The 24,091-nt window shown below is 45.8% G+C and overlaps 7 non-coding genes across 7 annotated transcripts; all 7 read left to right on the top strand.

The window, feature by feature from the left end:
* Nucleotides 1-14,252: 14,252 nt before the first annotated feature.
* TRNAW-CCA (transfer RNA tryptophan (anticodon CCA)) lies at nucleotides 14,253-14,324 on the top strand. Its single transcript has one exon. It is a non-coding gene; the product is annotated as a tRNA-Trp (tRNA).
* Nucleotides 14,325-14,779: 455 nt separating this feature from the next.
* On the top strand, nucleotides 14,780-14,851 carry TRNAW-CCA (transfer RNA tryptophan (anticodon CCA)). Its single transcript has one exon. It is a non-coding gene; the product is annotated as a tRNA-Trp (tRNA).
* Nucleotides 14,852-15,305: 454 nt separating this feature from the next.
* On the top strand, nucleotides 15,306-15,377 carry TRNAW-CCA (transfer RNA tryptophan (anticodon CCA)). Its single transcript has one exon. It is a non-coding gene; the product is annotated as a tRNA-Trp (tRNA).
* Nucleotides 15,378-16,357: 980 nt separating this feature from the next.
* On the top strand, nucleotides 16,358-16,429 carry TRNAW-CCA (transfer RNA tryptophan (anticodon CCA)). The gene has a single exon. It is a non-coding gene; the product is annotated as a tRNA-Trp (tRNA).
* Nucleotides 16,430-16,883: 454 nt separating this feature from the next.
* On the top strand, nucleotides 16,884-16,956 carry TRNAW-CCA (transfer RNA tryptophan (anticodon CCA)). Its single transcript has one exon. It is a non-coding gene; the product is annotated as a tRNA-Trp (tRNA).
* A 454-nt stretch (nucleotides 16,957-17,410) lies between these two features.
* On the top strand, nucleotides 17,411-17,482 carry TRNAW-CCA (transfer RNA tryptophan (anticodon CCA)). Its single transcript has one exon. It is a non-coding gene; the product is annotated as a tRNA-Trp (tRNA).
* A 454-nt stretch (nucleotides 17,483-17,936) lies between these two features.
* Nucleotides 17,937-18,008, top strand: TRNAW-CCA (transfer RNA tryptophan (anticodon CCA)). The gene has a single exon. It is a non-coding gene; the product is annotated as a tRNA-Trp (tRNA).
* Nucleotides 18,009-24,091: the final 6,083 nt, after the last annotated feature.

The raw sequence follows: 24,091 nt of genomic DNA, 5'->3' as shown, positions 1-24,091 counted from the left end.
TGAACTTTTTTTCTGAAGGCTCCGATTGGCTCGTTTTGATCGTTTCGGGGTCAACCTCGAGTGTACGAAGTTTGGCTGCCAACTGCTTTAAGTCTACGTAGATAAACGAATGTCAGTTTTTTTAAGGCTTGAAGATCTTTCCGAATGCTGTACTGGCCTGATTCAATTCTTTGAATGGTCGCTAGCACAGTCACCAGGACCTTATCAGAGTTAGGCACGGGATTTAACTCTATATTTTCGAAAAGCAGTAAAATGATATTGCTACGGGGCGCCACAAATTAACATTGTAGAAAAGAGGACGATGTTTAGGGCGAGCTCGTGCAGACCGGGCTCCATATTGTATGCCTGCCTGTTTACCGAAAGTAAAGGCATTTTTCAGACGCCTTCTCCCCGTAACATTTTGGTGGAGAGTGCGGGTCTTTCCACAGTCAACACCACGACGATTCTACGCAGCGGACGTTCCTTGGCTGCCTGTGTGATGCCTGATCAAGACGAACACGAGGATTCTTCGGAGACTACCCCAACCGTGCTTCGTCCAACTACGCAGCAACCAACAGCACCGCATCCAGCTGCAACTAACCGCACCGTCGTCCTGACTCAACCGCGTGACCCAGGCACATTTTCGGGCAGTGACAGTACCGACGTGGAGGAATGGCTTCAGCTGTATGAAAGGGTGAGCGCTCTTTACAACTGGGATCCGACGCTCATGTTGGCCAATATTATTCTCTACCTTGACGGTACAGCTAAAGTTTGGTTTTCCAACCACGAGGAAGATATCACGAGTTGGGACATCTGTAAGCAGAAACTCATCGATCTCTTCGGCAAGCCCATCGGGCGTCGTCGTGCTGCGCAAAAAGAACTAGCGTCCCGACTCCAGTCCGGCACCGAGTCGTACGTCACATACATACAGCATGTGCTCGCCCTCTGCCGGAAGGTTGATGACAAGATGCCGGAATCTGAAAAGGTCGCGCACATCCTCAAAGGAATCACCGATGACGCCTTTAATCTCCTCGTATTTCGCAACTCATCTACCATAGACGACGTTATTAAAGAATGCCGACGCTTCGAAGACGCGAAAAGTCGCCGTATCACTCCACACTTTTCACGTCTTCCCAACACGGCTGCAACATCAACCTGCGAGGACGCCCGTTTGGCACCAGCCCCTGCTGTTTCCGACAATATCGTGCACATTGTGCGCCACGAAATCGAGGCAGCATCTCCCCTGTCTGACCAAGTCGAGGCCCCTGACGATTCTCGCGCCATGATTTCTTTAATCAAGAGTGTCGTACGCCAGGAACTGGCCAACGCCGGACTTCAGACGCTATGCCCCGTTAACCGACCTGACTACCGACTGCCCAGTACACCTAATATGTCCCGCGGACTGAACAACCACCCACGTTACCGGAACCCGGCAGAATGGCGAACTTCCGATGACAGGCCGATCTGCTTCAACTGTGGACGAGTGGGCCATATTTCACGTCATTGCCGCACTTCCTGGGGTTGGCAGCCATGGTCGCATTATGCCAACACCCGACGCCCCCCTTCTGGCTCTCGGACGCCGATCTACACGGCACAAGATGATGCTTCGCGATCCAGGCCCGCCCGACCAAGCCGCTCCCCGTCGCCCTCTGGACGCATGTCCCGCTCAACTAACCGACGTCGCTCCCCCTCACCCTCCTACCACCAGTCCTCGGAAAACTGACGGGCGCAGCTCCTAGAGGTGAGCCTGCTTCGACGACCCGACCCAAAATTCCTCTACAAACGATACCCGGACACAACAACTTGATTAAAGTAAATGTTGACGGTACTTCTGTGGCAGCACTCATTGACACCGGCGCTCACATATCAGTCATGAACTCCAACCTTTGTGCTCGACTCAAGAAAGTGCTCACTCCTGCTCCGATCACTCTTGTCCGAGTAGCTGATGGTGCAACACCAGCGGTCACCGGGATGTGTGCCGCCCGTGTCACTGTTGCTGGACGTCATACCACTGTTCTGTTTTACGTACTGGACCACTGCCCACATGACATCATACTGGGACTCGATTTTCTGTCGGAGCATTCCGCCCTTATTGACTGTTCTGCTGGTGTTGTTCAGCTCGTCCTACCACACGCCGTTGACCCTCCTGATCCTGCGCTGCCAAAGCTATGCTCCGCCGACTTTGTTCGCCTATCTTGTCGAGCTGTGACGTATATCGACGTCTCTTCTGATCCACCTGTGGCTGACGGCGATTATGTCATTTCGCCTAATCCTACAGTACTCTGTTCGCTCAATGTTACGTTCCCCCACACCATCATCACAATGAAGAACAACGTGGCATGTCTCCCTATTGTAAACTTTGGACTTTGCCCTGAAGTGCTGCCAAGAGGATTATCCCTTGCAACCCTTGCCCCGGCCGGCGACTACCACATATCGGCCCTAACAGAGGATACACTGTCATCTGCAAGTATTCAGACGCATAGTACACTAGACTGCATAACTGGAATGATTGCCTCTGATCTCCCGGCAGAGCATGTGTCTGCGCTTCGTGGCCTTCTTGCGTCGTATCAAGACGTCTTTGATTTCTGCGACCGACCCCTAGGTCAAACGACCGTCGTAAAGCATCGGATCAACACCGGTGACGCAAATCCAGTACACCGGCGACCCTATCGAGTTTCCTCCACCGAGCGCCACGTGATCCAGCAAGAAGTGGACAAGATGCTTGCCCGAGACATCATTGAACCTTCTTCAAGTCCTTGGGCTTCGCCCGCTGTGCTTGTGAGAAAGAAGGATAACAGCTGGCGCTTCTGTGTCGACTACAGAAATCTTAACAAGGTTACAAAAAAAGACGTGTATCCTCTGCCGCGGATAGACGACGCTCTTGACTGCCTTAGTGGAGCAAATTATTTCTCTTCCATCGACCTCCGTTCCGGGTACTGGCAGATATCATTTGATGATCTGGACCGTGAAAAGACGGCATTTATAACTCCCGACGGGCTCTATCAGTTCAAAGTAATGCCGTTCGGGTTATGCAATGCCCCAGCTACATTCGAACGAATGATGGACGCTCTTCTTCACGGTTTCAAGTGGTCAATCTGCTTATGTTACCTTGATGACGTCATTGTTTTTTCGCCAACTTTCGAAACTCACCTCGAGCGTCTCTCAACAATTCTTTCGGTTTTCCGCAAAGCAGGGCTCCAACTAAACTCGTCCAAATGTCACTTCGGCCGCCGGCAGCTCACTGTCCTTGGACACCTTGTCGATTCTTCTGGTGTTCGTCCCGATCCTGAAAAAATCCGTGCCGTCAAAGATTTCCCTGTGCCGACCTCTGCGAACGATGTTCGAAGCTTTGTGGGCCTTTGTTCTTACTTTCGTAGATTTGTGCGGAATTTTGCTGATGTCGCACGACCACTCACGGAACTACTAAAAAAAATGTGACTTTTGTGTGGGGACCTGAACAAACCAGAGCATTCGTTGAACTGACGAGTAGACTTACGACGCCACCGATTCTCGGCCACTTTGATATATGCGCTCCAACGGAAGTGCGTACCGACGCCAGCGGCCACGGAATCGGAGCCGTTTTGGCACAACGACAGCATGGCTGCGAGCGCGTTATTGCATACGCTAGCCGTCTTTTATCGCCAGCAGAGCGAAATTACTCCATCACAGAACGCGAATGCCTCGCACTCGTCTGGGCAGTGGCTAAATTTCGGCCGTATTTGTATGGACGCCCGTTCACGGTTGTCACTGATCACCACGCCTTATGCTGGTTGTCGTCCTTAAAAGATCCTTGTGGACGTCTCGGCCGGTGGGCTCTACGGCTACAGGAATATTCCTACACGGTTGTCTACAAATCAGGTCGCCACCATGAGGATGCTGATTGCTTGTCGCGTCATCCAGTAGACCCAGCAGACCTTTCTGAGAGCGATGACGCTACTTGCGTTTTGGCACTTTCCGCGTTTAGCAACATCGGAGATCAGCAACGCCGTGATCCTCACCTCGGAGATATAATCCTTCGGCTTAGTGGTCCCACAACTCCTCCGTTTCTCCGTATGTTCCTGCTCCAAGATGGCGTCTTATATCGCTACAGCATGCATCCTGACGGACCTGAGCTGCTGTTGGTCATACCACAACATATGCGTCAGACTGTCCTTGCACAGCTGCATGATATTCCGACAGCTGGTCACCTGGGAGTTTCAAGAACTTATGACCGCGTTCGACGTCGCTTTTTTTGGCCCGGTATTTACCGATCCGTCTGCCGTTACGTCGCCTCATGCAAATCCTGTCAACACCGCAAAAAACCAGCAACACTTAAAGCGGGACACCTTCAACCCATTCAGATCCCATCCGAACCATTTTATAGGATAGGTGTTGACTTACTAGGAACGTTTCCTTTATCGGCCAGCGGAAACAAGTGGATAGCAGTCGCCACGGATTACACCACTCGGTATGCCATCACACGGGCCCTTCCTACCAGTTGTGCGACCGACGTCGCTGACTTTCTTCTAGAAGACGTCATATTACACCACGGCGCTCCTCGGCAACTGCTTACCGATCGGGCTCGCTACTTTTTATCACAAGTTATCCAAGACATATTGCACTCTTGCGCTACAAAGCACAAGTTCACGACGGCGTATCATCCTCAAACCAACGGGCTCACGGAGCGGCTGAATAGAACCATCACGGACATGCTCGCCATGTATGTTTCTTCCGACCATCGTGACTGGGACACCGCCCTTCCATTTGTAACATTTGCCTATAATACGTCTCGGCATGACACTGCAGGTTTCTCGCCATTTTTCCTCCTGTACGGACGAGAACCTACGTTGCCTTTCGACACGCTCCTTCCTGCCGTTGGCCACACGTCAGAATATGCCCGCGATGTGATTTCTAGAGCTCTAGAGGCACGTGAGATTGCTCGCCAGCGTCTGAGCGATTCCCAGGAACGGCAACGACAGGTCTACAACGCGTGCCATCGTGATGTCCACTTCAGTCAAGGTGACACAGTCCTTCTCTGGACGCCATCGCGGCGAGTTGGCCTGTGCGAAAAACTGGCTTCACCGTACTCGGGTCCGTACCGTGTGGTGCGCCAAGTCACCAACGTGACATATGAAATTGAACCTCTTAACGCCACCAGCGCGCGATCGTGTTCTGACGTTGTTCACGTCACTCGCCTGAAACGATATTACTCAGACCAACCAGGCACCAAGACGGTGCCTTCGCCGCCGGGGGTGATGCTACGGGGCGCCACAAATGAACATTGTAGAAAAGAGGACGATGTTCAGGGCGAGCTCGTGCAGACCGGGCTCCATATTGTATGCCTGCCTGTTTACCGAAAGTAAAGACATTTTTCAGACGCCTTCTCCCCGTAACAATATTAACAACAAGCGCAGAGACAGTCTTCCTACAATTCGTCAATACAGGCAGCCATTTTCTGGGACAAAACACCCCAATAAGGAAACGATAATAAAGCGGTAGCAGTGGTCTAAACAACCAACCTGGAGCAAGGGCGAGTGTTTCATTACGAAATGGGTGCTGTGCCCCACTTAAACTATATTCCCACCGACCTGAGAAAAAAAAGCAAAAAATAAAGTTGTGGGAACAGCTGTTCCCGCTAACGCATACCAGGTATTATGCAAATCAAAATAAATAAAGAGCAGTAGCCAATCAATACACGAAGCGCGAAATTTGATAAAAGTCCAATTATTAAAAATGAAATTGTGCGCTAGAAGAAACACGTAGGTGTCCTAAAGACTTACCGAGCACAGAGACCTGCGGGGGTTTAAAACTAAAATAATGGGGCAGAAACAGCTGGGGCACACCTCGTATGAAATAAGTGAGGTATGAAAAGAATGGACCAGGAAGAGAGGAAGAAACAAACAAGAGAGGTGAAAAAAAGAGAGAGAGGTAGCACAGGTTGTCTGTAGCGTACAGTACAGGGAGAGAGTTTGCGAACCAGGTGCAGGTTGACAAACAAACAAAAAAGAAAGGAAAGTAGCACAGGGTGTCATTTGCTACTTTGAGCACATCATCCCATGTCGGAGATCTGAGTGGCCAGGTGAAATGGTTGTGGCAGTCCAAAAGCTGCATCAGTTACCGATCGGTGGTAGTATCGGCATTTTAGCAGCATGGCTCCTTGCTAGAAACATTCGTAGTGCGCCAAGCAAGATCACCTGGATTGACAGCGAGGGTTAGTGTTAAATCGCAGTATTGGTGCTGTGCCTCTAATTGATGATGGTCTGACTCTCAAATGATGGTCTCAACTCTCAAAGAGAACACGCATGGCGCACTTCGGTGCGTCAGATGAAACAACAGTGGGGTCCACCTCTACATTCTCCTCTCCACGCAGTAACCAAACATACAGTAATCTTGCACCTATTGCTGGTGCATAGTGATGGTGACACCTTAACCTTAAAGGGTCAATATCCAGTCGATGACATAGGACTACAGTGGTGAGTGACTGCTTTGGTCACCCTGTTGGGGTGTCGATGGCTCGCTGACAGCTCCTGTCACGCCTGAACGCGGTAAGGCTGGCCTAATGAGATCAGCATGGCATCGGACAGAAGGCACAACAAGTGCGCAGTTCTTTATTGTTTTTACATTTTGTCCCGCTCAGAAATGTTGCTTTGCAGTCTCTGAGAAGCGTAGAGTCGAGGACTGGCGTTGGTTTTTGGGGCCGGCAAGGTAGTCCCGCTGCAATACTGACTCAACGGAGAGTTTACTTCAAATGTTTGTCGTCATAGAAGGCATCTAATACCGCCGGAAAATGCTCCCCGTGGATAAGGAACTACTACTGGTAGTGCCCACTCATCAGTGCTCGACCGTACTTTATCAACTACATGAGGGGACGATGGCAGGCCACCCTGGTGTTGCCGGAACGTACGAGCGTGTCCACCAACACTTTTTCTGGACCAGCCTCTACCGTTCTAGACAGCGTTATGTTGTTTATTGGGATTCATGCCCAAGGAGGTTAAAGCCTCCTTGGTCGTGCCAACGCTACAAAACGCCAGCTGTACATCCTGCCGGGATCCTTCAACACACGGATATTCCCGATGAGTTTTTTTTGTGTTGGCCCCGACCTTTTGGGTCCTTTCCCTCTTTCTGACAACGTGACAATGGTAACAGATGGGTTTCCGTCGCTACGATTATTCGACCTATTTCGGCTATACAAGGCCTCTCCTGAGCAGTTGTGCTACTGACGTTACTGACTTTTGGATATACGACGTTATGTTACACCACGGCACTCCTCGTCAGCTTATCGCAGGCCGCGGTCGCTTCTTTTTATCCAAGGTAATCGATGGCCTGCTTCGTTCTTAGGCAACCAAACACCAGCTTGTGATGGTTTATCATCCCCAAACAAGTGGCTTTACAGAAAGCTTGAATCACACACTCAATGAAACGCTCGACACGTATGTCTCAACTGATATCACGACTGGGACATTCCGCTACCCTTTGTCGCTTTGCTGATAACAGCTCGCATCCCGACTCTGGAGGATATTTTTTCTTTTTACCTTTTGTATGAAACAGAACCGACCTTGCCGTTCGGAACGCTTGTGACGAACCCTGCTTACCTGTCCACAGCATGTAGTGGTCATACTATTGGCACAGCTGAAAAGGCCTCTCAGATTGCCCATCTATGGAACGTAGAGCTTCCCCTCCCACGCACACTCAGAATAGTGAGCCAGCTCGGCAAAGTAAGTCATTGCGTGAGTTTATTACAGCCAAAGCTATTTTCAGGTCATGCGCGGCGCCATAGTTGTCCGCCGCCGGCGCCGGTGTTCATAATCACTATCACAGAAATAAGAAAAAAAAAACCTAGTACCAAGGACACAGTGGTGCTCAAACCCGGGTCTTCTGCGTGCCAGCCGAGTATTCTACCAGTGAGCCACGCCGGTGCTTGAGACTTGTTCGCGAAATTGCGTTAGGCAGGGTTAATGTCGGGAAAAGAATCGCTTTATTATGAGTAATAAAATGTTTTAAAACAGCAAAAGAACAACTAGGCGTCTCACAATGCGAAAAGTGCAACGAGTAGGTCATCCAATGCTCCAACCTACTACAAAAGCTTGTTTGGATCACCTATTACCTTAGGGGCATACCCACTTCAGGCATAATTTTTCATCGTCGTCAGCCACTGCATGAACAATCGTCACAAAATTTCTTGTAAGTGTTTAGCGGATACGACACTTCTCGGAAGAAGGGTGAATGATACCATAGCGAATACGAGCCTACTGCCCAGAAATTATTATCATTATGTTGTAGTGAGTACCGAGCAAGTGTGCTTTCAACAGTAACCAATGAGTTTTTAGAATGCTCTGAAAGGCCACTCTTCTAGGTTTTGGTGTGACTGTGCTGCACCTTCCGCGCAGGCCGGGCGTCTTTGCTTCGACTGAAGAAATTCAGGGAAGTATTCGTGGTTTTCTAAAAAAGGTTATGGTAGCGCGTTTTTTAGTCCATTTCCGATGAACTATTTAAGCAATGTATATAGAAAAAGTTGTACAGAGACCTGCGTGAAATGATGTGGCTCATGGCACTCTATAGAACTCAATATAGTGCAACAAGAGGAACAAATATGCTTAAGGGAGTGAAAAAGATGCCCCTTCCACCAAGCGTTAAAACTTTCATTTGCACACTAGAACGCCGATGGTGAAGACCTTGATGGCCGACAGATGTTTTCTTCTTCCCTGGGCTGTACGGTGTGACATATGTAAATGGGACGAATCAATTGACATTGTATTCCTGGAAAGTCGAAACGCAGTGTTTATGTGGAATATTTAGCAGCAGACGGACACTTGAGAATTTTCCCGGCACTTTCAGGGAACGTGGTATTTGGCCATAGAAAGCGAAGATGGTGTACCATATCACTTAGTTTGATCGTTGTACTGCACAGTGTGTGGGGCTTGTCGTATTTATCTATTATCTACGATCTATCTATTATCTACCTATCATCTATCTACCTACCATCTACCTACCATCAACTACCTACCTACCATCTACCTACCATCCATCTACCTACCATCCATCTACCTACCATCCATCTACCTACCATCCATCCATCTACCTACCATCCATCTACCTACTATCTATCTATCTATCTATCTATCTATCTATCTATCTATCTATCTATCTATCTATCTATCTATCTATCTATCTATCTATCTATCTATCTATCTATCTATCTATCTATCTATCTATCTATCTATCTATCTATCTATCTATCTATCTATCTATCTATCTATCTATCTATCTATCTATCTATCTATCTATCTATCTATCTATCTATCTATCTATCTATCTATCTATCTATCTATCTATCTATCTATCTATCTATCTATCTATCTATCTATCTATCTATCTATCTCTTTCTCTATCTATCTATCTATCTATCTATCTATCTATCTATCTATCTATCTATCTATCTATCTATCTATCTATCTATCTATCTATCTATCTATCTATCTATCTATCTATCTATCTATCTATCTATCTCTTTCTCTATCTATCTATTATCTATCTATTATCTATCTTCTATCATCTATCTATCTATCTATCTATCTATCTATCTCTCTATCTATCTATCTATCTATCTATCTATCTATCTATCTATCTATCTATCTATCTATCTATCTATCTATCTATCTATCTATCTATCTATCTATCTATCTATCTATCTTCTATTGTCTATCTATCTATCTATCTATCTATCTATCTATCTATCTATCTATCTATCTATCTATCTATCTATCTATCTATCTATCTATCTATCTATCTATCTATTATCTATCTTCTATCGTCTATCTATCTATCTATGTATCTATCTATCTATCTATCTATCTATCTATCTATCTATCTATCTATCCGCCTAGGACTTTTAGCTCTCCTTGCTGTTTCGATAATGTTATCGACACTTTGCTATCTATCTATCTATCTATCTATCTATCTATCTATCTATCTATCCGCATAGGACTTTTAGTTCTCCTTGCTGTTTCGATAATAGTATCGACACCAAGATCGGTATGGCAGAACATGACTGTGGGATGAGCATAAGTGACTAGTCATAACACAAAAATCGGGACATGTATGTCATGAACGTCATGATTGACATTTCATGGTCTTGCTGCTCTTGCTGTTGCTTCGTTTACATGACAGATTACAAAACTGGTATGGTTTGACATGACTGCATGGCGAACATAGGTGTCAGGCCCTCACGTGGAAATTGTGACATGCATGTCATGTAGGTCATGACTACACGCCATACGCTCATGTTGCACTTGGGGTTATTTCCTTAGCTTCACATATACCAAATTTGGTATTACGGGACGTGAATGAATGACAAAGGTATATAACTGGCGCAAACATGATAATCTTGGGATGCGTGTAATGTAAGAACATGGCTAAATGCTACGCTCATAGTGCGCTCGTGGTCGTTTCACTAGTTTCCCATAAACCACATTTGGTGTTACCTGATATTAATGGATGATGAAGGTATATGACGTGCAAACGTGATAACCACGACATGCGTGGCACGCAAGAACATGACAACCTACCACGCTCATGATGCGCTCGCGGCCGTTTCGCTAGCTTCCCATATACCAAGTTTTGTATTACGTGACGTCAATTCACGACGTGCAAGCATGAGAAACCTGATATGCGTGCTATGTAAAACATGACTATATGTTACGCTCACAGCGCACTCGCGGCCGTTTCGCTAGCTCCACATATACCAAATTCGGTATCAAGTGATGTGAACAAGCGATGAAGGTAAATGACATGTCCAAACTTGATAATCATGTCATACGTGCCACATAAAACATGACTACATGGTACAATCATAGCGTGCTCACGGCTGTTTCACTAGCTCCCCATATACAGAATTTGTTATCACGTGACGAGAATAGATGACGAAAGTAAGTCACACGCTCAAACATGATAATCATGACATGGAAGTCATGTACGGCATATTTTGAAATGTGCTGATTTTAAGTGACACGTCAACCTTCCCCATTCGTGCTTCGGTTATAATCGACTCCCACTGTACGTTGGATCGGCTAATTTTTAAAACTTTTCACTTTTCCCCTTTTTTGTGTTCTGATAGTGCACGTTCGTTAATCTGTCTATACCAAAAAGGCCAATAACAAAACATCTGGTGGTGCAACGGTTGTGCGTGTGCTCCAGATCAGAAGGTTGTGTGTTCGAATCACGTCTGGGTCGAAAAAATTGTTTTTCTAGAATAGTGGTGCCATGAATACGGTAATTACCTGCTTCATAAATAGAACAAGTACTTCTTTCTGCTATTACTGAATGTACCATCCCCTGCAGCCTTGCACGCTACCCCAGATGACGACGTAAGAACCACCCAATTGCCTTTCAGAACTGTGAGCGAAATTTTCCGTGATAAATGACGTGTACAAGGCTGCGTAGACTTGCAGGCGTTTTTAATGAGGCATATGAGGAAAAGAAATTACCACCATCTTTTGGTGAATCGCGTACCGTTCTCATTCCGAAAACAGACGAGGCTGAAAAGCTCAAGCACGTCACAGCGTACAGGCCAATCGCACTGACAAACGTAGACTACAAAATATTATTGAAAATTTTGGTGGCTAGACTTCAGTCAGTAATAAAAGATATCGTCGGTCTACACCAAACGTGTGGAATCAAAGGTCGGTCCATAGTTACAAACGTTCATAAAATGCGATCCGTGCTCGAATGCGTTGACACCAGTCAAACTCGTGTGGCCATACTCCAGCTGAATCTGGAGAAAGCATTTGATTGCAATGCCCACGCTGTTTTGTTTGCAGTATTGAAGCACATTAATGTTGGTAAGATAATTATTGACGGAGTAGCCATGGCATATCGGAATGGTAGTACGAGACTAATTATCAACAAGACATTGCCCCCCCCCCCCCATTATATTTGAGTGCTCAGTGCGTCAAGGTTGCCCTGTTAGTCCACTGTTGATTTGCATCTATATTGAAACTTTATGTCGGTTGATATTGCAGAATGACATCATTAATGGGTTTAGAGTACAATATTCAGAAGTCAAACTACTCGCATACGCTGATGATGTTGCGATTTGTAGCACTTCCTATGTCGGTATTGAAGAATCAATCAAAGTTTCTAAATCTTTCGCCGAAGTTACAGGAAGCCACATAAACTGGGGTAAATGCCTCGGCATCTGGCATGGATATTGGCCTTCAACACCAGAATGTTTTGCAGCCAATAAATGGACAAGAACGCCAGTTAAATATCTCGGAGTACCGCTCGAGTCATACAAAAGTACTGATGAATATTGGACACAGCAAACGAAACAAATTAAAGAGAAAGCGAATAGGTGGAATGCAACTTATCTGTCCATGTTTGCTAGGGCTACTGCATGCAACTGGTTTTTTGTGTCTAAGCTGTGGTATGTGATGCAAGTGCTGTACTGTTCCCGGGTCAATGTGCAAAAATACATCGGGTGTTTGTAATATTTGTGTGGGGGTCTAACTGGGAAAGGTGCAGTCGCACGAATTTGTTTAGACGGGTGAAGTGTGGAGGCCTTGGGCTCGGACATCTGTTTATCAAGCAGTTAGTAAATAGGTTTTTCTTTTTTCGTGAGACAAGAGATCCTTTCCTACTAACAGTGTGTCAAACAAGACTAAGTAGACTCTTGCCCGAGTTTGTTGTGAGCACCCATGTTACCACAGGGGCTGTGCAAGGATACATGAAAGAAGTAGTGGCCAGCGTGCGGTTTTTGTGTGTTCGTTTTTCAGCTGACTACCTGTGGTCTGTTGGAAAGAAAAAACTGTAAAAAGATTTATGTAACACGATGCTCCCCATCCCACTGTACAGAACGCTATATACAGCACGCAAGGGTCAGAACGTACTTAAACGAATTAAAAAAATGCCAGCAGCTCCAAGTACGAAAACGTTCTTTTACAAACTACGCACTGGAACACTTCCTGTAAGAACCTTTCTAGAGGAGCCTGGGTTTTATATGCCTTGGGGTTCTCACTGTCTAATCTGTAAGAAACCGGAAACTATCGACCATGTTTTCCTGCACTGTTGGGAAGGAGTTTATTTTTGGGATGTATTACGAAGGACAATCAAAAAGGAGTTCCCGTTAGACCCTCATGGGATCAGGTATTTGGCAATAGAGAATGAGGATGGATTACTTTTCGATTTTATCATGATGACTGCCTTGCACAGTATATGGCGCAGAATGGCTGAATTTCATTGTGACCCAGACAGGAGACTAGCAATAGAGTATTTTAAAGGAAGCATCTCAAGATTACTTGAGGTAGTATGAACAGACGAATGTGTACCTTTATGGGTAGAAAGATAGAAGCCCTACTGACCATGAAGGAATTCTAGGACGTGATGTGTTATAGTTATGCTTGACGGGCTTAGTTATTTTTAAGTTTTTTGTATTATTCATGGTGAATTATAATATATCTTAGCAACCCGTTTGTGAAATTTACCGGAAATAAAGAAAAAAAAAACAGTGGTGCAACAGTAGCACGCCTGACTCCAAATCGAAAGAGTGCGTGTTCGAATCACGTCCGGGTCAAATTTTTCTTTTTTAAGAATATGAAAAGAATAAGAACGGGAATACCCTGCGCCGTAAATCAGACGAGTGCTCTAGTCTGGATTTACTCAATGCACAAAGAGCTGCAGCGCAGTAACGACAAACCAAGTTGAGTTTGTGCATATCAAGATTCCCATGCAAAAGAGAGGAAGTTTCTAACATGAAATGCCAGTCGTGACCCAGTGGCGCAAAGTGAGCGCCTCTGACTCCAGGTCAGAAGGGTGCGTGTGCGAATCAAGTCCGGGTCAAATTTTTGTTTTTTTAGTAATACTGAAACAATGAGCACGGTATTGGCCTGCGCCTTAAATAGGACGAGTGCTTCAATCTAGATTTACTCAATGTACAAACAACTTCAGCGCAGTAACTACAAACCAACTTGAGCGTGTGCATATCAAGATTCCTACGCAGCAGAGAGGAAGTTTCTAACATGAAATGCCGGTCGTGACCCCGTGGCGCAAAAGTAGCGCGTCTGACTCTAGATATAAGGGGTGCGTGTTCGAATCACATCCGGGTCAAATTTTTGCTTTTCAAAAATAGCCAAAGAATAAGAACGGGAATTGCCTGCGCCTTATATATGACAAGTGCTCAAATCAGGATTTACTCGATGTACAAACAGCTGCAGTGCTGTAAGGACAAACAAAATTGAGTGCGTGGTTATCAAGATTCTTATGCAGAAGAAAGGAAGTTTCTAACATGAAATGCCGGTCGTGACCCGGTGGCGCAACGGTAGTGCGTATGACTCCAGATCAGAAGGGTACGTGTTCGAATCACGTCCGGGTCAAATTTCGTTCTTTAAGAATAGTGAAAGAATAAGCACGGGAATGGCCGGCGCCTTAAATAGGACAAGTGCTCCAATCTGGATATACTTAAAGTACAAACAGCTGCAGCGCTGTATCGACAAACCAACTTGAGTGCGTGCAAATCAAGATTCTTATGCAGAATAGAGGAAGTTTCTAACAATGCCGGTCGTGACCCGGGTGCGCAAATGTAGCGCGTCTGACTCCAGATCAGAAGAGTGCGTGTTCGGATCACATCCGGGTCAAATTATTGTTTTTTAAGAATAGTTAAGGAATAACAACGGGAATGGCATGCGCCTTAAGTAGAACAAGTGCCCCAATCTGGATTTACTCAATGTACAAACAGCTGCAGCGCAGTAACGACAAAGAATCTTGAGTGTGTGCATATTAAGATTCTTATGCAGAAGAAAGAAAGTTTCTGACATGAGATGCCGGTGGTGACCCGGTGGCGCAACGGTAGCGCGTCTGACTCCAGATCAGAAAAGTGCGTGTTCGAATCACGTCCGGGTCAAATTTCGTTTTTTAAGAATAGTGAAAGAATAACACGGAAACGGCCAGCGCCTTAAATAGGACAAGTGCTCCAATCTGGATTTACTTAAAGTACAAACAGCTGCAGCGCTGTATCGACAAACCAACTTGAGTGCGTGCAAATCAAGATTCTTATGCAGAATAGAGGAAGTTTCTAACAATTCCGGTCGTGACCCGGTGGCGCAAATGTAGCGCGTCTGACTCCAGATCCGAAGGGTGCGTGTTCGGATCACATCCGGGTCAAATTATTGTTTTTTAAGAATAGTTAAGGAATAACAACGGGAATGGCATGCGCCTTAAGTAGAACAAGTGCCCCAATCTGGATTTACTCAATGTACAAACAGCTGCAGCGCAGTAACGACAAAGAATCTTGAGTGTGTGCATATTAAGATTCTTATGCAGAAGAAAGAAAGTTTCTGACATGAGATGCCGGTGGTGACCCGGTGGCGCAACGGTAGCGCGTCTGACTCCAGATCAGAAAAGTGCGTGTTCGAATCACGTCCGGGTCAAATTTCGTTTTTTAAGAATAGTGAAAGAATAACACGGAAACGGCCAGCGCCTTAAATAGGACAAGTGCTCCAATCTGGATTTACTTAAAGTACAAACAGCTGCAGCGCTGTATCGACAAACCAACTTGAGTGCGTGCAAATCAAGATTCTTATGCAGAATAGAGGAAGTTTCTAACAATGCCGGTCGTGACCCGGTGGCGCAAATGTAGCACGTCTGACTCCAGATCCGAAGGGTGCGTGTTCGGATCACATCCGGGTCAAATTATTGTTTTTTAAGAATAGTTAAGGAATAACAACGGGAATGGCATGCGCCTTAAGTAGAACAAGTGCCCCAATCTGGATTTACTCAATGTACAAACAGCTGCAGCGCAGTAACGACAAAGAATCTTGAGTGTGTGCATATTAAGATTCCTATGCAGAAGAAAGGAAGTTTCTGACATGAAATGCCGGTGGTGACCCGGTGGCGCAACGGTAGCGCGTCCGACTGCAGATCAGAAAAGTGCGTGTTCGAATCAACTCCGGGTCAAATTTTGTTTTTTAAGAATAGTGAAAGAATAACACGGAAATGGCCAGCGCCTTAAATAGGACTAGTGCTCCAATCTGGATTTACTTAAAGTACAAACAGCTGCAGCGCTGTATCGACAAACCAACTTGAGTGCGTGCAAATCAAGATTCTTATGCAGAATAGAGGAAGTTTCTAACAATGCCGGTCGTGACCCGGGGGCGCAAATGTAGCACGTCTGACTCCAGATCAGAAGAGTGCGTGTTCGGATCACATCCGTGTCAAATTGTTGTTTTTTAAGAATAGTTAAGGAATAACAACGGGAATGGCATGCGCCTTAAGTAGAACAAGTGCCCCAATCTGGATTTACTCAATGTACAAACAGCTGCAGCGCAGTAACGACAAAGAATCTTGAGTGTGTGCATATTAAGATTCTTATGCAGAAGAAAGAAAGTTTCTGACATGAGATGCCGGTGGTGACCCGGTGGCGCAACGGTAGCGCGTCTGACTCCAGATCAGAAAAGTGCGTGTTCGAATCACGTCCGGGTCAAATTTCGTTTTTTAAGAATAGTGAAAGAATAACACGGAAACGGCCAGCGCCTTAAATAGGACAAGTGCTCCAATCTAAATTTACTTAAAGTACAAACAGCTGCAGCGCTGTATCGACAAACCAACTTGAGTGCGTGCAAATCAAGATTCTTATGCAGAATAGAGGAAGTTTCTAACAATGCCGGTCGTGACCCGGTGGCGCAAATGTAGCGCGTCTGACTCCAGATCCGAAGGGTGCGTGTTCGGATCACATCCGTGTCAAATTGTTGTTTTTTAAGAATAGTTAAGAAATAAAAACGGGAATGGCATGCGCCTTAAGTAGAACAAGTGCCCCAATCTGGATTTACTCAATGTACAAACAGCTGCAGCGCAGTAACGACAAAGAATCTTGAGTGTGTGCATATTAAGATTCTTATGCAGAAGAAAGGAAGTTTCTGACATGAGATGCCGGTGGTGACCCGGTGGCGCAACGGTAGCGCGCCTGACTCCAGATCAGAAAAGTGCGTGTTCGAATCACGTCCAGGGTCAAATTTCGTTTTTTAAGAATAGTGAAAGAATAACACGGAAATGGCCAGCGCCTAAAATAGGACAAGTGCTCCAATCTGGATTTACTTAAAGTACAAACAGCTGCAGCGCTGTATCGACAAACCAACTTGAGTGCGTGCAAATCAAGATTCTTATGCAGAATAGAGGAAGTTTCTAACAATGCCGGTCGTGACCCGGTGGCGCAAATGTAGCGCGTCTGACTCCAGATCCGAAGGGTGCGTGTTCGGATCACATCTGGGTCAAATTATTGTTTTTTAAGAATAGTTAAGGAATAACAACGGGAATGGCATGCGCCTTAAGTAGAACAAGTGCCCCAATCTGGATTTACTCAATGTACAAACAGCTGCAGCGCAGTAACGACAAAGAATCTTGAGTGTGTGCATATTAAGATTCCTATGCAGAAGAAAGGAAGTTTCTGACATGAAATGCCGGTGGTGACCCGGTGGCGCAACGGTAGCGCGTCTGACTCCAGATCAGAAAAGTGCGTGTTCGAATCACGTCCGGGTCAAATTTCGTTTTTCAAGAATAGTGAAAAAATAACACGGAAATGGCCAGCGCCTTAAATAGGACAAGTGCTCCAATCTGGATTTACTTAAAGTACAAACAGCTGCAGCGCTGTATCGACAAACTAACTTGAGTGCGTGCAAATCAAGATTCTTATGCAGAATAGAGGAAGTTTCTAACAATGCCGGTCGTGACCCGGTGGCGCAAATGTAGCGCGTCTGACTCCAGATCCGAAGGGTGCGTGTTCGGATCACATCCGTGTCAAATTGTTGTTTTTTAAGAATAGTTAAGGAATAAGAACGGGAATGGCCTGCGCCTTAAGTAGAACAAGTGCTCCAATCTGGATTTACTCAATGTACAAACAGCTGCAGCGCAGTAACGACAAAGAATCTTGAGTGTGTGCATATTAAGATTTTTATGCAGAAGAAAGGAAGTTTCTGACATGAAATTCCGGTCGTGACCCGGTGGCGCAATGGTAGCGCGTCTGAATCCAGATCAGAAGGATGCGTGTTCGAATCACGTCCGGGTCAAATTTCGTTTTTTAAGAATAGTGAAAGAATAACACGGAAATGGCCAGCGCCTTAAATAGGACAAGTGCTCCAATCTGGATTTACTTAAAGTACAAACAGCTGCAGCGCTGTATCGACAAACCAACTTGAGTGCGTGCAAATCAAGATTCTTATGCAGAATAGAAGAAGTTTCTAACAATGCCGGTCGTGACCCGGTGGCGCAAATGTAGCGCGTCTGACTCCAGATCCGAAGGGTGCGTGTTCGGATCACATCCGTGTCAAATTGTTGTTTTTTAAGAATAGTTAAGGAATAAGAACGGGAATGGCCTGCGCCTTAAGTAGAACAAGTGCTCCAATCTGGATTTACTCAATGTACAAACAGCTGCAGCGCAGTAACGACAAAGAATCTTGAGTGTGTGCATATCACGATTCCTATGCAGAAGAGAGGAAGTTTCTAACATGAAATGCCGGTCTTGACCCGGTGGCGCAACGGTAGTGCGCCTGACTCCAGACCTGAGGGGTGCGTGTTCGATTCACGTCCGCGTCAAATTTTTGTTTTCTAAGAAGAGTGAAAGAAAAGGCACGGGAATGGCCTGCACCCAAATAGGACTAGTGCTCCAATCTGGATTTACTCAATCTAAAAACAGCTGCAGCGCAGTAAAGAGAAACCATTTTGAGTGGGTGCATATCAAGATTCTTATGCAGAAGAGAGGAAGTTCCTAGCATGAAACGCCGGTCGTGACCTGGTGGCACAACGGTAGCGCGTCTGACTCCAGATCAGAAAAGTGCGTATTCAAATCACGTCCATGTCAAATTTTTGTTTTTCAAGAATAGTGAAAGAATAAGAACGGGAATTGCCGGCGCCTTAAATACGACTTGTGCTCCAATCTGGATTTACTCAATGTACCAACAGCTGCAGCGCATTAACGACAAACTAAATGGAGTGGGTGGTTTTGAAGATTTTTATGCAGAAGAAAGGAAGTTTTTAACATAAAATGCCGGTCGTGACCCGGTGGCGCAACGGTAGTGCGTCTGACTCCAGATCAGAAGGGTGCGTGTTCGAATCACGTCTAGGTGAAGTTTTTGTTTGTTAGGAATAGCGAAAGAATAGGCATGGGAATTGCCTGCGCTCTAAATAGGACAAGTGCTCTAATGTGGATTTACTCAATGTACAATCAGCTGTACTGCAGCAACGACAAACCAACTTGAGTGCGTGCATATCAAGATTCTTGTGCAGAAGAAAGGAAGTTTCTAACATGAAATGCCGGTCGTGACACGGTGGCGCAACGGATTTCACTTCCGGCCACCGCAGTGTGCGAACGTGTGCATCATGTGCTCCGTAAGGGTGGTTACAGCGGCCCAGATGGGCCGTGGAAACAGGATTGCTGCCGATGAGAAACAGGATTACAAAGTCGTGCTGCCGGAATTGCCCACAGGTGCGTGTGTTCAGAATACTATTTTTCTACACGGAGATATCAATGCAAGACCTTATCGTGCTGAAGATGTGCGCGATGCTTTGGTGCACCTAGGTATGCTGCCTGAGGTAGTTGCCTTAGGCCCAATCCAAATGAATCACGTCAGGGCTGAGACTTTCCGTACAACTCAAGCCACGAAGAACATGTTAGCGCTTGGCGACGTAAAGATGAAGGGCAAGCGTTGCATCGTCATTGACCTGAACAAACAGGACGTGCGCCTAAAGCTTTATTGGCTACTACTTATGTACCAGACGAAGACGTGCGCACCACGCTAGTAAATATGGAAAAGTAACCAATGTGACGATAGAACGATGGCGCGTCCATGAAATTGCTGACAAAGTATCCTCGACCAGGATAGTAAACCTGCAGTTGAAAAATTGCGTGACCATCGAAGACTTGCCACACCAGCTTCGAGTGGGTGCCGTAAACATGCTTTTGGTTGTGCCAGAACGGGCGCCACTTTGCTTACGGTTCTGACGAACGGGCCATATACGCCGGGACTGTCGTGTACCTCGCTGCGGCCGGTGCAAACGCTACGGGCATGAAGACAGCGAATGTGTCCAGACCTACGCCGGCGTGGCTGGGCCTGTGGCTGGTGATCGAGTCGCGGAATATCTAATGGACGAAGTTGAAGCAGAAGACGTCACAGGCAGCAAGATTGAGGGTCCGGTGTTCACTCTCCTCCGTAAAGGCCCTAAGGACGATGGATGCGAAGCAGCTCAGGGGGTGCAAACCGGACTTATAAGACAACAGAGCAAGGATTTTAGCATCGTACCGTCAGACAAAAAGCGCGACGAGAAGGACGACAATACCTCAACGTCGACCTAACAGCCTGAAGTCATGGACGTCACTAGTGGGGTGGCATGTGCAAAGCGTTCGCGTGAGGAGAGCACTGAAGGAGACGCAGGACAACAGATAGTGATTGGAAGTGAGCCGGCAGCCAAAAAACCTGCACACAGGCGACTCCGCTCTGGGTTCAAGCCGAACGTCGTGGTGGGCGTGCGTCCACCACCCAAGCCACCCTCGTAGTCACGGGGGAGAGACTTTCAACGAGGGACCAAGATCAGTAGGTGAAAAAAAATATGACAAAGATGGCTTCATCATTATGTAAAGCATGTGGAAGAGGCACGACTTGTTCGTGTATACCCACAAATTCAACTACGAAAGTCAGGGTTCTATCATGCGGCGAGGTAAGAACCACGCAGTCCGCACTGTTGTTCGCACGGCCTTCACAGCATGAAACAGAGTTACTTGTGGCTACCTTAAATGTGCGTGGCCTACGGTCTCGACGAAAGCAGTATCAGATTAGTCGCCTCTTTCTCGAGAACGACCTCGATATTGTAGCGGTACAGGAAACGAAGGTCGAAAGCCAAGAACAAGCGGACTGTACGGTCGAACCTTTTAGGCCCCACTATAATGTTTGTATTTGTCACTCTGTTGGTACCTCGGGGGAGGGGGGGGGGGTGCGCCCTCTTCTTGCGCAATTCTTTAGGTTTAGTTGAAGAGTGTGTTCATACTACCGATGATGGCCGCCTTGTCTCATGCGAATTTGTAGGGTTTGGTGCGAAATGGCATATTATTTGTGTATATGCACCGAACAGCGCAACTGAGCGGTTACCTTACTTTGCACGTGTCGAAGAGTACTTAAAATGTGAATGAAATGTGATCCTTCTGGGCGATTCCAACTGTGTGTGTTTCAGAGAAGATAGGAGCAAAAGGCTAACCATATGTTATCAAAGTGCCTGGTTGTTGTCAGAGCCTATGCAAGATAGGGAGTTGGAAGATGTAGGCAATTTTCTGCTAAATAAAAATGGCCTAAGGTACACGCATTTCCAGCCCGATTGCTGTGCCAGATTAGACAGAGCGTACATATCACAAGCACTTGTGCCGCTATGTAACAGTTATAAGCATAAGCCGGTAGCCTTCAGTGACCATACCACCGTAATGTTTACGATAGGTGGGAAGAAGAAAAAGCCAATCTTTTCGTGGAAGTTGTGGAAAATGAACAATAAATTACTTAGCGATGAAGTCTTCGTGGACAAGGTTAAAACGCTTATCGATAAAATACTCTTGACTGAGTCGGGCGATTGGGCACTGCATGGGAAGAGTTCAAGCAAGAAGTTAAAATTGCTGCAATTGAAAGATCAATCACGGCGCGTTACATGGAAAAGACAAATGAAAATGAACTTGAGGACCAACTCGAACTCTTGTTGTCACTTGAGAGCATCCGACCAGGAATCTTAGCTATAGAGGTAAGAGAAGTAAAAAACCAGCTCGAAAAAGTGCATATAGAAAAATACAGAGGAGCAGTTATACGCGCACGAGCAAAGCGCTTCTGGATGGGCGAAACACCGACGAAACGCTCGCTGTGCGAAGAAAAGCGCTACGCGTCCCACAATGAAATGAAATGCATAAAATATGGGGAGCTGACCACCACGAACAAACAATTGATAAAACAAGCGTTTGTCAATTATTCTAAAGGATTGCTGGGCAGCAGCGGCAAAAGAGAAAAATCCTTGGACGGCAAGTTCTTGCCAATAATGCGTACACTAGATAAGGAGACCACCGAACGCCTGAAGCAGCCAATTTCAGTTGGTGAAATAGAAAAGGCAATTGACGAATTGTCTGTAGATAAAACGCCCGGCCCGCATGGACTAGGTGCAGCCTTTAAAAAAACATTCAGAGATTAGCTGTCGGGGGTACTTTGTCGCTTCGTTGCAGAGGCTTATGAAGTAAAGGAAATGCCGCCGTCCTTTCAAAGGTCACATATTGTACTTATCCCGAAGAGTGATGACCCGGTAAAGCTCTTGTCGCTGAGTGCTTATCGCCCTATAAACCTCACTAACACAGACTATAAGGATTTTATGAAGGTGCTTGCCAAGGGATTACAAAATGTGATAAAGTTATTAGTGTTACCACACAAATGATGTGGAATTAAGGGTCGAACAATTAGCATCAATAACCACACCGCGAGGAGCATTCTCGAGTGCTGCGATGTATGGGACAGCCAAGTAGCGATGTGTCAACTAGATCTGGAATAGGCTTTTGACCACGATGTGTATGCAGTACTATTTTCAAAATTGGAACATGTAAATTTTGGAAGTGGTATACTAAATGGCGTATAAATGTCGTATAGAAGCCGCTTTGCTAGCCTTGTTATCATCAAGGAAGCCACGGAAAACTTTCCAATTGCTAGAAGTGCTCGTCAGGGATGTCCAATTTCCCCATTGTTATTTGCCTTGTATTTGGAGCCCTTTTGTTTGAACATAGGTAGCAATGAAAGAATACGCGGTTTTCAGTTGATGACGACTGAGGTCAAAGTATTGTCGTACGCAGACAATATCACTGTGTTTTTTAAGGACAGGGAAAGCATTAGCAAAGCAGTTAGCGTAGCAGATAAGTACTGCAAGTGGTCAGACAGTGCCTTAAATTGGGATAAGAGTGCAGGTTTTTGGCATGGAACCTGGGACAAAATGCCTGACGTCTTTGAAAAGGTGAAGTAGAGCTCCGTGCCGACAAAGTGCCTTGGCGCACTATTGCAGAGTTATAAGGATCCCACTGAATATTGGAAAGAAGAGACGGAAAACTTAAAAGAGAAAGTGAACAAGTTTGGAGGGAAGAACCTCTCGATATTTGTGAGGTCAATGGTCTGCAATATATTTCTAGCGACCAAAGTTTGGTATGTACTTCAAGTGCTGTGCATGAACCGCTCAAGCATACAAAAGGTACACAGAGTTTTGGTACTTTTGTTTGGGCCGCCAAGAGGGAACGCTCGAGCTGTACAAATCTTTTCCGCTCTGTGAAGGCGGGTGGGCTGGGACAAGCCCACTTATTTCTCAAGCAAATAGTTTCAAAGTTTATTTTTTGCGTGATCAGGAGCATCCTTTCCCGCGTACTATGTTTCAAATCAGATTATGCTGTTATCTACCCGAATTTGTTGTATCGTGCTGTTGTGCTGGGCGCATAGGCATTCATGGTTACCTGTGCGAAGTGGTGCCTGCTTTCAATATACTAGAAGTGCGGTTTTCTTTGCAGTATATAAGTGGGGTGACAAAAATACAACTCTACAAGGACCTTACCGACGTAATGCTACCTGTGCCGATGTTCCATACGATGTACAGAAAAGTTCCTGGAAAAAACGTCCTGAAAAGGGTTAAAATGATGGGGGTACGACCATCAGCAAAAACATTTTTCTTTCAACTACACACCAGCACGCTTCCTGTAAAACCATGGCTCCAGGAAAAAGGTTTATTTGTTCCATGGTCTGTTAATTGTCTCTTATGTCACAAGCCAGAGAGCATTGATCACTTTTTTTTAGATTGTTTGGACGCTACTTTTCTTTTGGACATTCTGCTACGAACTATAAAAAAGGACAACCTTTAACGTCTTTTAGAATTCGTTTTCTACTTGTTTATAGTGACACTGGCATACCATAAGATATGTTTATGTTGTTAAGTATGCAAGCTATCTGGAGAGCGTGCATGGCATATCGTCATCTTGACGTTATTGCTCGTTCTGCCAGAGAATAATTCATTGAAAGCATAGCCTAAATAAAAGATATGACTACTGCAGGAGATGAGCAACCAGAGTGGCATTCTGTATTGAATGAACTGGTGGCGCTTAAACGCT

Source organism: Rhipicephalus microplus, chromosome 5, assembly GCF_043290135.1.
Source record: "Rhipicephalus microplus isolate Deutch F79 chromosome 5, USDA_Rmic, whole genome shotgun sequence".
In the NCBI taxonomy this organism is placed as follows: domain Eukaryota; kingdom Metazoa; phylum Arthropoda; class Arachnida; order Ixodida; family Ixodidae; genus Rhipicephalus; species Rhipicephalus microplus.
The sequence above is the reverse complement of the archived record's forward strand: the minus strand, read 5'-3'. Positions and strand labels throughout refer to the sequence as shown.